Source organism: Megalobrama amblycephala, linkage group LG18 (genome assembly GCF_018812025.1).
Source record: "Megalobrama amblycephala isolate DHTTF-2021 linkage group LG18, ASM1881202v1, whole genome shotgun sequence".
In the NCBI taxonomy this organism is placed as follows: Eukaryota; Metazoa; Chordata; class Actinopteri; order Cypriniformes; family Xenocyprididae; genus Megalobrama; species Megalobrama amblycephala.
In genome coordinates this window covers 29,291,604-29,303,979 of record NC_063061.1, presented here as the reverse complement: position 1 = coordinate 29,303,979, position 12,376 = coordinate 29,291,604, and the positions used below count along the sequence as shown (strand labels likewise).

General features: G+C 36.7%; 1 long non-coding RNA gene across 1 annotated transcript; it reads left to right on the top strand.

The window, feature by feature from the left end:
- The first annotated feature begins 435 nt into the window (after positions 1 to 435).
- On the top strand, positions 436 to 3,319 carry LOC125253218. The gene is made up of 2 exons (XR_007181380.1): positions 436 to 892; positions 2,778 to 3,319. It is a non-coding gene; the product is annotated as an uncharacterized LOC125253218 (long non-coding RNA).
- Positions 3,320 to 12,376: the final 9,057 nt, after the last annotated feature.

Sequence of the window (12,376 nt, the reverse complement as noted above, 5' to 3'; positions counted from 1 at the left end):
GTGGTTAAAGTTACCATCGTTTCTTACTGTATTCACGGAGACAAGAGCCGTCGCTATTTTCATTTTTAAACACTTGCAGTCTGTATAATGCATAACCAACTTCATTCTTTATAAATCTCTCCAACAATGTAGCATTAGCCGTTAGCCACAGATCATATAGCCTCAAATTCACTCAGAATAAAACATTAACATCCAAATAAATACTTTACTCACATAATTCGAAGCATGCATACAGCATGCATGACAAACATCTTGTAAAGATCCATTTGAGGGTTATATTAGCTGTGTGAACTTTGTAAATGCGCTGTAATATAGTCGAGAGCTCGTTTGGCAGGGAGCGTGAGCATTTAAAGGGGCGGCGTCGAGTGTAAATCAGTGCATTGTTAATGATGCCCCAAAATAGGCAGTTAAAAAAATTAATTTAAAAAAATCTATGGGGTATTTTGAGCTGAAACTTCACAGACACATTCAGGAGACACCTTAGATTTATATTACATCTTGTGAAAAAGCATTCTTGGGCACCTTTAAGCTGGTAATTGGTCGGGCTGGTTTGTAGAATCAAACTGAATTGAAATGAAGCTCTAGTGCAAGTTCTGCCGGGAAGACTCAAATGTTACGTCACCTATTAGTTCAGATCTAACCAATGATTATCTAACACTTGGAGTATAAAAGATCGGTACTTACACATGTCTGAGTTCGCAGATGCTGACGCCAACCTTCACCTCCATCCTCCCCACCACCAACAGGTCCCTGTCCATTCTTCCTGGGGGTCGGCTACGCCCCTGCCTTCAGCTTCAGGCAGGAAACGCAAAGTCTGCAGCCCTCAGGATGTGAGCTACGGACAGGGCCTACGCCAAAGAACCTTATCTTGTTATATTTTGCTTGCTGATTGGTAATAAATATCATTGTTTCGTTATCTTACCTCCCGAAACTTTCTAGTAGAACTCCAGGCTAATGGTATGAGACGCACATCAGAAATCGCAGCACTTTACGCACCTCACTAAATGAACATGTCCAGACAAGTTACTGAACCAAAGAACCAGTTCAAAATGACCAAATCAAACCTACAGAAAGAGTTGAAAGTCTGCTTTTCTGTCATGTCCGACTCCAAAAAATAAAAGATAAAAGAATTGGGTTTTCCATCTGATTAACAATAAAAATACTGAATCCTGCTTTTAACTGCAGTGTGCGCTTAACAGAAAAATATCGTCCGCTGATGTGGGTGCTAATACAGTTGTCCTTACAGATATCGTTCTTGATGGGAACGGGCCTTAACTCTGATTTGACCTCAGCCACAAAGAATTCAAAGTGTCACTGTGATATTCCCACTTACATTTGCAAAAACACAGAAATTAATTCACAGGTGAACTCAAACTAAGTTACAGTGCATGCTAGTCAGAATGTTACGGAAGAGGATTAGGGCCAAGCAATAATAAAAAAATAAAACCATCTCGAGATTAAAGTTGTTAAATTAAAAAAAAAAAAGTCGAGATAAAATGTTGAGAATAAACTTGTTAAATTACAAGAAAAAACTCGTTAAATTTTGAGAAAAAAGTCGAGATAAAATGTTGAGAATAAACTCGTTAAATTACGAGAAAAAACTCGTTAAATTCTGAGAAAAAAGTCAACATAAAATGTTGAGAATAAACTCGTAAAATTACAAGAAAAAAACTCGTTAAATTTCGAGAAAAAAGTTGAGATAAAATGTTGAGAATAAACTCGTTAAAATTACGAGAAAAAAAATCGTTGAATTTCGAGAAAAAAGTCGAGATAAAATGTTGAGAATAAACTCGTTAAATTACGAGAAAAAACTCGTTAAATTTCGAGAAAAAAGTCGAGATAAAATGTTGAGAATAAACTCGTTAAATTACGAGAAAAAAAACTCGTTGAATTTCGAGAAAAAAGTCGAGATAAAATGTTGAGAATAAACTCGTTAAATTACGAGAAAAAACTCATTAAATTTTGAGAAAAAAGTCGAGATAAAATGTTGAGAATAAACTCGTTAAATTACGAGAAAAAACTCATTAAATTTTGAGAAAAAAGTCGAGATAAAATGTTGAGAATAGTCATTAAATTATGAGAAAAAAACTCATTAAATTACGAGAAAAAAATCATTAAATTTTGAGAAAAAAGTCGAGATAAAATGTTGAGAATAAACTCGTTAAATTACGAGAAAAAAAAATCGTTGAATTTCGAGAAAAAAGTCGAGATAAAATGTTGAGAAAAGTCGTTAAATTACAAGAACAAATTCGTTAAATTACGAGAATAAATTCGTTAATTTAATGACTTTATTCTTAACATTTTATCTCAACTTTTTTCTCGGAATTTAATAAAATTTTTCTCATAATTTAACGAATTTGTTCTCGTAATTTAACGTCTTTTTTCTCGGAATTTAACGAGTTTATTCTTAACATTTTATCTCGACTTTTTTCTTGAAATGTAACAACTTTAATCTCGAGATGGTTTTATTTTTTTATTATTGCTTGGCCCTAATCCTCTTCCGTAGAATGTGTAGCATTGTGAATGTGAATTAATAAATGTTTATACATTTTTCTAAATGTTTAAAAATTTGGTTAAAGTCTGTTACAGTTTAACCTAAGTTTGAGAGCACTTTCGTTTGTTGACAGAAATGACTAAAATGGATAAAATAAGTGAATGTGACATGACATTATACTGATTAATCGTAGAGGACATTTTCGTCAAAAGACATAAACAAAAATATTGTACAAATGACCACATCTCAGTTCTGAATGTCTAATGTTTGGCTGTCATTGCAGGTGGGAAGTCGGTGTGGAGCCGTACGAGAGCACTTCAGGTCACATTCACACTCACTCAACATCCACACAGCGGGATATGGCAGAACCTTAAGTGGGGCACTTACCCCTACTTGCCTCAGTAAATATGCAGCTGTATAAACTCTTTAAATTAATGATATGTAACCAGAAAAAGAAGAGCTTTGCACTTTCTGGTAACATAAACGCTATTAGGCTGCCATCAGCGGAGGAGTCTGAAATGCTTGTGCTATGAAACGGACAGTTTGCTCTGCGCCCTCAAGCTGAAAGTGTATATATCATGGGCAGATGATAACATTCAAACATCTGACACGCTATTAAGTTGATGCTCAGCCATTTCTGAGTAATACCTCTTTTGTTACCTAAAGACTTTATGAATATTTTATCTCAGTACATTTCCTTGAGTCCAATTTCTAACATATATAAAGTGTCCCAAAGTTTGTATGTCTTTTTTTACAGTATCTACAGTTGCTAGCCATATTATGGTACCGTTGTAAGAGTTTTATAAATATATCAGTTCCAGAACTAATTATATGTAAAACCTCATCACATCACTTTTTTGACCTGCCCCTTTAAATGATATGATGAAGAGGAAGTGGCATCGTTGAGTCTTCAGAGGAGCCATTTTGAAAAGGTGGTAAGTTCTTCTCTTATTGAACATTCATTATTTGCTGTATTTTTTTCGAGTTTGACAAGATTTATTAAGTATAGTATATACCTGTCACATAAAACGAAAGGAAATGTAATACTGTTTATAGAAAAGTCTTTTAAATGTGAACGCTACAGTAGAAGGTCATGGCTTTTATAAGAGCGATAGTAGCAGTCATTTTAGTTTTGAATTAAAATGTTTCACATGTTATATTCCATATGTATTCCTCATTACAGATTGCCGATAAAGCATAGAATATTACACAATACACTAAACTCAACGCCCTTGGTTGCTTGATATATGTGCTTTCATTTTTAAAGCATTCAGATGTTTAGTACTCCAGGGTTAATGGAGGGATAGCCTTGTAAGGCATTTTTCATCAACTTTTCAAACTGTTTTTTCTTCAATTTCTCTGTTCAGCACCTTTTCAGCTTTTTATTTGCCTTGAGTCTTTCTCTCTCTCTTATTTCCACCAGTCTTTCCTCAAAGTGGATGTGAGCTGTAATTAACTGTTATTTGGGATTGATTGCAGACAGCTTATCATTGACTAGCTGCATTATGGAGTTCCTTCAAAGAAGGATTCCAGCCCTGCCAATACACTGAGTTTATTTCAGCACAGGATCAATAGTGAACGTATTAAAAGCTTTATTTGGACTTTGTTGGCAGTAGACTGCCGGCCGTTGTTCCTCAGTGCCAGTGGCTGGGTCTCTGCCTGTGTGCCCTGACTTCACCTCTTGACTGTGATTCTGTGACCTGAATTTCACTTGCATTTAAGTTAATTCAGATATAAAGTACTGTTGAATGTATCACATTTTAAACCAAATTCAGATCTGTGTTTATTTGCAAAAGTCTAGTAGCGTTTTCTCACTAGTGTTGACACAAGTGGTTTTTGATGTCAGAGTTTGGTTCACTGGTTGGTGGGAAATTGTTTTCCGAGCTGGAAACTGCACTTCAAAATGGCTCAGGGACAAAAATATGAGTGCTCCTGTATATTTGTGGTCTTGTGGTGCAAACGTACAGTACTGTGGTTTGGAGTCAACTAGTTCATTTTGAAAAGAGTTCAGTATGGCCACAGTAAATAAAAATTTTATTTGGACCAAGCAGAAAACAATTGTGTACATTGAACTTTAACTAAAACCATTCTTTCTTAAATCGTTGCATTCAATTCATTTATTTGCGACCATGATATTAATAATTTTGTCCAAATATTGAAACGTGACCCCAAGTTTGGGCTTATTTTCTGCTCAACATTTGAAATCAGCTGTCCTCTTGGCAAGTGCGAAAAAAACAAAGCATTTAGTCCTTTGACCTGCAAACCTCTCCAAACTGAATTAAAGCTTTTGAATGAGCTACTTCTGTCAGGTATACACAGCTGAAGTAGGTTCTTGTCTACCAAGCCAAGTAGTTGGAAAATTACATTCACTTCTCAAGCCTCTTCACACTTTTCATATCAGCGTTCTCTAAAGTTTCTTGCTGCCCTTGAGTGTTTGGTTGATGGCCATCATAATCTCATTCTGTCAAAGTTCAGAATGTCATTCCTTCAAGCTGAGACCTCACAATCTGTGCTGTTCCTGTGAGTCTAGAGTATGTATGAGCTCTTAGGCCTTTTAGGTCAACATGTTTTTATTTTAGAAGCTACTCTATTGTGAATTCTCAATTTTCTGCGATGTATATATTTAAGAGTAAAGCAGCATTTTAAGCAATTAACAATGTGGGGTGGCACTTTATTCATCGGGAATAGACTGGATTGGGAAAGGTGGACTCTATGTGACAAGTGGATGTATGGTTTGATGATGTCAAGCTAGTCGTTACATTTTGATGGAATTTTACAAAGATTTGTGTGTGTGTGTGTGTGTGTATGAATTTTTATGTTGACTCTTGAAGTTCCCCTATTATGCTATTTTAAAAGTTCCTAATTTTGTTTTGGGGTTCTCCTACAACAGGTTTACAAGGTCAAAACACACTAATTTTCTCATAAATTAGGTAATGTGCACTGTATATTATCAAAGAGCCTGAAAATGGTTTGTTCGAAGATTCAGTCTCTCTAAATCCCTCCTTTCCAAGAGCCTACTCTGCTCTGATTGGTCAGATGGCCCAGTCTGTTGTGATTGGTCTAAAGCATACAGCGTGTGTCGGAAATGACATGCCTGTTACTATATCTGAATTTCCAATGCTATCTCACAACCAATTTGTAAATATTTTACGAGGTGGCAAATTTGTACGACCTCTTTCATACGATTTGTCTAAACCCCAGTGATGGGTAGGTTTATGGGCGGGGTTAGGGGTAGGTCGTTCGTACGTTCGTATTCATACGAATTTGGAAACTTGTAAAACATGTACAATTTAGCAAAAAAAACTTTTGCTGATTACCGCTAAATCGCCATCACCTGCTTTCAAATGGAGCGCCATTTAATAGACAGAACTGTAGTTCTCTGACAAGCTACACAATATCGCGTTCATTATCGAAGGCGATTCATCTGTGATAATGAACGTGATATTGCGTAGCTTGTCAGTGATCTACGGTTCTGTCTATTAAATGGCGCTCCATTTGAAAGCAGGTGATAGGGATTTCGCGGTAATCAGGGAACCGGCTTTACTGACGAAATGCGCGTGACAATCGCATGCGATATATCGCCCAGCCCTACATACGATTTGTCTAAACCCCATTGATGGGTAAGTTTATGGGCGGGGTTAGGGGTAGGTCGTTTGTACAAATTCATAGGAATTTGGCAATTTGTAACATATGTACCATTTAGCAAAAAACGTACAAATTCACTAATACGAATTAGCCACCTCGTAAAATACGTTGCTGTGAGATACAGTGATATCTATATCTACGTACCAATTCCAGCATGCAAAGTGGATTGGTAGCTCTGAATATGGCATCTTATCGACATGTCAACAACACAAACCAAACTCTTTCAGGCCTCAGCTACAACTACAGTTTTTGAGGGTGGGACAATGTACTGTAGGCTTCCCTAAAGTATTATTTCATGTTGACTTTCAAGTGCCTCTTACACTTCAGTAGTGAAATTATGAGCCAAAATACCAGTATGAAATGACATTGATTTACACATTTTAGGGATAAGTAATATTTTAGTTTAGAGGATTTAAGACCTTTTGGAGAACTTTTTGCAGACTTTGAAACAAAATGTGTTACAACACCCCCCAGTCTTTGCTATCATACTTTTGATGAATCAAACTTTGGCTATGACCAAAATATATAGGAAAAAAAATTGCCATATCTTTCAGCCTGACAAAAACATCCAGCTGTGATTCCGTGAAACATGATGAAAGTATAATGAGACTGGCTTCTCATCAACAAACTGACTTTCTGTTCTTTTTTCCTTGTTTCTCGCGCACACACACACAGTCACACACGGGTTGTCTCTCTGATGAGATATCATTTTGTCATTTACCATGCTGCGCAACAAGATGTATCTCCTCCACTAATGCATCAGCGACAGCAGCAGTTCTGTCCTTGTCTGTGCTCTCCCTCAAGGCTACAGCAGGCTCGGTGCTGTTTGGCTCTGCTCGGCAGTGGAGGAGGCGAACGTGGCCGCCACACTATAAATGACTACACTCTTCCTCACTGTCAGACCCCCCTACGCACACGTTTGTTCCCATACGTGCCGCCACCCTCTCTCTCTATGGCATGACTGTAGCTCTCACCCGTCTAGTCTCGAGCGCGAACGTTTGTACGACGGAAGCGAAGCGTCGCTCAAAAGGAAATACTGTAGTGTGTATGTATATGCGTCACATTTAATAAGGCGTAATCACTCAAACTGAGCAGTGATTAAAGAACGATTTAGACGTTTTTTACAAAATATTAAACCGTGGCATCAGCAAATCAATGCTTCACAGGCTTTTCTCAGTACTAGATTTTAAGTTTCCGTTCATCCAATATTTATACTTCCCCTTTTTTAGCCATTTTTCAAAAAAAAAAGAAAGAAAAATAAAAATATTTTTAAATCATAAACATATCATTTATGTTTATTTTATTTTATTTTATTTTATTTAACAAACTCTGCAAATGTGCTTGTGCTGTATTTCTTTAAAAATAATCTGACATTTTGTTTTATGCTATATGACATTCATTCATTTTTAAGTGTGGCTGAAGCATCCACATACTTTTCTGCTGTACCCCGAGGTAGCCTGAAGGACTTTATATCTGCAAACTCAGCTGAAAAAATAAAAAATAAAAATACCTGCAACACACACACATACATAGATGATTTTGCTAATGCCAGCCATCTTGGTATTTAATGATTTGGTGGTTTTTTTCTATCCCCCTGACTTTGGAGGGTCAGGTCAGCTTGTTAATGAGCATGGAAGGAAGGGTCCCATGCAAACGCTTAATTTCTATATACCTGCGCTCCGAAGCAATCCAATTATTTCCCTTAGAGAATTGCTATATTTGTTCAAAATATCCTAAAGTATTTTAAAAGTATTCAAAAGAGCCAACCAGCAGAGCTTCTCTAACTTTTCACAAAACGGTGCAGATTTGTTTTACCCGTCCTCACTGTCAGAGAAAAAGAAATGTTTTTGGCAGCCGTTACTGAGCATGGATCAAGGGTCAAACTAAGAAATATGAACACCTCTGGTGTACATCTTGAATGCTGAACTTTGAGCAAGAGCCATATTTCCTCAAAAGACAGAAAGCATACATTATCCAGCACACATGGTCTGCATCTTGAGCAACAGAATGACAATCCAAATGTCCCAAGATGCAGATCCCGTATGACAGTGTGAGCTATCTCAGTGTCCATACATCACAGAAATCATGAAGATAAATGCTATATGCATGCCTCACATCTGCAGTCATTTTTAAGGACGCCATAGCCATTGCAAGGTAAAGGAATGCAATAACAGAAAGAAAAGATACAAAGTTGTCAGAGCACCAAGACAGTGGTGACGGATAGAACATTTTTTAATTACAAAATTTTTATGTAGCTTGTTCCTCCGAAACCTATCCTCATACTGTCTGAATTTTCAAAGAGGTGCTGTCAAAATGTTCAAGCTTTCAGTTCTGACATTTCATTAATGAATCATTATCTATTAATGCATAAATATTAACAGATAAAATGAATTAGTTAAATCATTGATGTGGATCGGAATCAACTGGGAGGTTACATAATTACGAACAGCACGAGCTTTCAGGAGAATATGTTACTGGCTCTGTATATATCTATTTTGCTTCATTTCAAGCTGAGGATTTTTTTTTAAATATATATTTTCCCATGCTCAGTAGACTTGAAGTTCTTAGTTATAGGTCTCATTTAGGTGTTGCTGATGTTTCTGCACAGAGCTGTATTATTTATGCAGCTTAGATCATTTGATTCGGAAGAACTAGATAAGAAACATTTGACTTTATTTTGAAATCTGTGACATTTAATTGCAGACTTTGGCAGATCTGAATATGTGAGACATTGTTGAGATCACTTTTGAAACTCTGAAGGAGACATACATGAGATTACTGAGGTCTTTTTGTAGGAGAAACATCTGAAAGGGGAGATTTATAGTAAGCTCCATTTAATTGCACTGTAGAAAAAGTCAAGATGTTAAAGAGAGCTTGTTTGTGATTTTTCTTTCATACAAGAAGCTATGCTGAGGTCACCTAAACACAAGCAACAGTGTTATTTTAGTATTTTTTATATACTATTAAAGTATTTATCAATATTTTGAATTAGCTTTTGTTTTAATGTTAATGGATTTGTTCTACTCTTAGTATGAAATAGATGTATTTAAATTTTTTATTTTTTTTTCACTATAGGAACGTTTCACAAGGGCTTTTCACACTGCGCTTAACCCCAGGATATTGTCGTTCTAAACACCGCTTTTAACCCCAGGTAAAGGAGCATTTCACACTTGTAATTTAGATGCGTGATTAGCACCGCTTTAACCCAGATAACCCAGGATTAACTGCCAACCCCGGGTATAGCATGAGCAGTGTGAAATGTGAATAAAGATAACCCAGGATTCTGTTCACCAGAGGTTTATGACCCAGGGTTAACGATTTCAAATGTGAAAAGCCCTAATGTTGACTACCTCTCATTAGAGTAGTAGTAGTCTGCTTAATATCTGCTAACACTTTATTTTGATGCTCCCCCAACAGACCTTCTACTGACTGTAAGTAACTTTGCAACTACATGTCAACTTTTTCTATATTCTAATACACTCTACTAATACTCTAGTGTGAGATTGTGAGTTATTAGAATGTCTAAAGTTGACCATCGAAATAAAGTGTAACCCATAAATACACTAAAGTACACAAAAAATTATAAAATAATGTTCTTCTTACATTCTCTGCATTAGAACAGCCTGCAGTATTTCAGCTTATATAAAGCAGCATAGCTAATCATTATGCTTGACATTGGCTGTCAGAGTCATACGTTACTGTACGTGTAACATAGTCAGCATACCAAATGGGAAGCCCACAAAAATAACACTAATAAGGAAATCATTAAATACTACTCCATTGACCTTTTAAAATGCTGGCTTCTCAACTTCTTTTTTCTAAATCCCCAGGTTATTGACTCGGCAGCTTCCTAAACGTTACTTGTGAAAGTGCGGGGGCATAGATTTTATAGCACCCGCCTTCCCCTAACCTTGCCAGAAGGGCCTGACAGGCGCTTAGCATTAATGATCGTCAGAAAAGGATCCAGAGACATTGTGCTTCTTGTCGTCCCACCTTGCGGGCCAGTCACTCTGTCCCTGGGCTCGTCTTCCTCTTTCGCTTTCCCTCCTTTTTTCTGTTGGGACCTCAACCGTAACAGTCCATGGCATCAATATGCATAGACTCTGACAGCGTATGACCCACATGTCATAGTCAATCAGTAACTAACCACTCTAAGATGATAAAGGATAGAAAAGAGCACAGTGCAGATTGTCGAGGCATCATGTGTAACTCCATCGCAGTTGATAGACGCTGTTATTTAAGGGGTTAAACGGGTTTGATTTTGAAAGAGGAAGCTGGCGGTTGACCCTAATTGCATGCAATGGCTTGATGCTGCCTTCCTACGTTCTCCTTAGCACCGGAGTCTCATATATCAGACAGATCTCAGCGTATGCTCCTCTGAGATGGAGGTTATTAGCCCTGTATAAATCACTACAGCTATCATCATTGTATTATGCTGCAGAGGAGAACATCAGCTGTTTCCCTAGATCATCCAACTCTGTGGGTAACTGTGATGACAGTGCTGTTGGTAAATGTCTGTTGGTTTTGCTGTGGCCTAATTTTGCAGTTATTTTGAGTTTTATTTTGAGGACTAATTCTGATAATACCAGATTTTTGTATTGGCAAATGCGAGTAGTGCTAGCCATGATGTTGAAGTTGGCCTGATAATCCCAGTGGCATTGCTAATGTGTTCTGGGTGATTATAGGGTATTTCTATGCAGTTGTTTAGGTGTTGTGAATGGTTACTATGGTCAGGGATGGGCAAAAATACATCAAAATGTATTTTAAAATAAAATACCAAATACCTTAATTTTAAGTGTATCAAAATAAACTACAAAATACAGCACCCACACCATGTATCAAAATAAACTACTGTATTTTTGTTTTTTAAAAATACTACAAAATACTTTTACAAGAGAGCATGACATTTCTTCGCAAACCTTCCATCAGTTGGCCTATTTTATTGATCCCTTCACCATTATACTGACTCAGTTGATTAAGTACACAATGTTTGATAGCATCAGCTTTTTCAATCAATAAATCTAACATATGCAACCAGTTAAAGGCACAATATGTACAGTAGGATTTTTGGATTAAAATATCCAAAAACCACTAGAACATTGTAATATATTTTGTTGACTTGTGTACTTACATTATCCCAAATGTTTCCAAGAATGTTTAAATCCAGAGAAATAAGCAACTTCAACCAGGACACGGGCTGTGTTCATGTGTTGCCTATCAATGACTACATACCCTCAATTTCCGGTTTTATTTTGTAGAAACCATGGAAACACCAAAGACGCATTATATTCCTCATATGACTAATAAAATATATTAACAGATAAGGAACTGTTTGGATTCATTCATCGACTGAAAACTAATCATGTTATATATCTTCTTGTTTAAATTGTGTCTTCTTGATTTATCGCGCGTTCCATGTTTTACCATGCCTAATATCGATCTAGCATACTGCAGTGCGCAACAAGTGTCTCATAGTAGCCGCCAAGCAAATGCAGAGAAGCACTATAACAACTTTCAACACAAAAATGTATCTAATATGATAAACAGCGCCGCATTACCCCACATAAGCTAGACCGAAAAAAGTGGAAACGGCGACTGTGGCATAATAAAGGTTCCGCTGCTCTCAAGACATATCTCTAATGAGAGACGAAAGCGACATGTCGCATTTCATCTCATTCAGCTCCAACATCACCCTTCTCTACTTCATACTACTGTAACGTTAATAATCTCATCCATGACCATGATTTCTGCCCGAGTCCCGTCCCGATTCTTTTCCACTGTCTGTAGCCGTGAAAACAACACCTCCCATGATTCCACAAAATCAAGGATAAGCAACTAAATAATCGACCTCTAGTGGCGAAAATTTACATAATGTGGCTTTAACAGATCAAATATTCACATATCCATGTGATCTCCCAGATGAAGGTTAGTTTTAAAGTAACCAACAGTTTAGTGTTTAACAGTTTGTGAATGACTTGTATCCTAATTTAGTTACTTGGTGTTTGGTAACAAAGGGCCTACTTTGCATCAGCAACACTGACTCAATGACAAACAAGTCAATCATAAGAAGACAACTGATGGCACCTGTATTAATAGCAACTAGTTTCTAACTAATTAATCATTTGATTGTTAACCATAGACATAGGGGGCTGCTGCTAGGTATAATAGTTTTCAAGAACATTATGTAAACTGGTAAACTATTTAGCCTAGGCTAATAAAACAAACACTAAAACATCT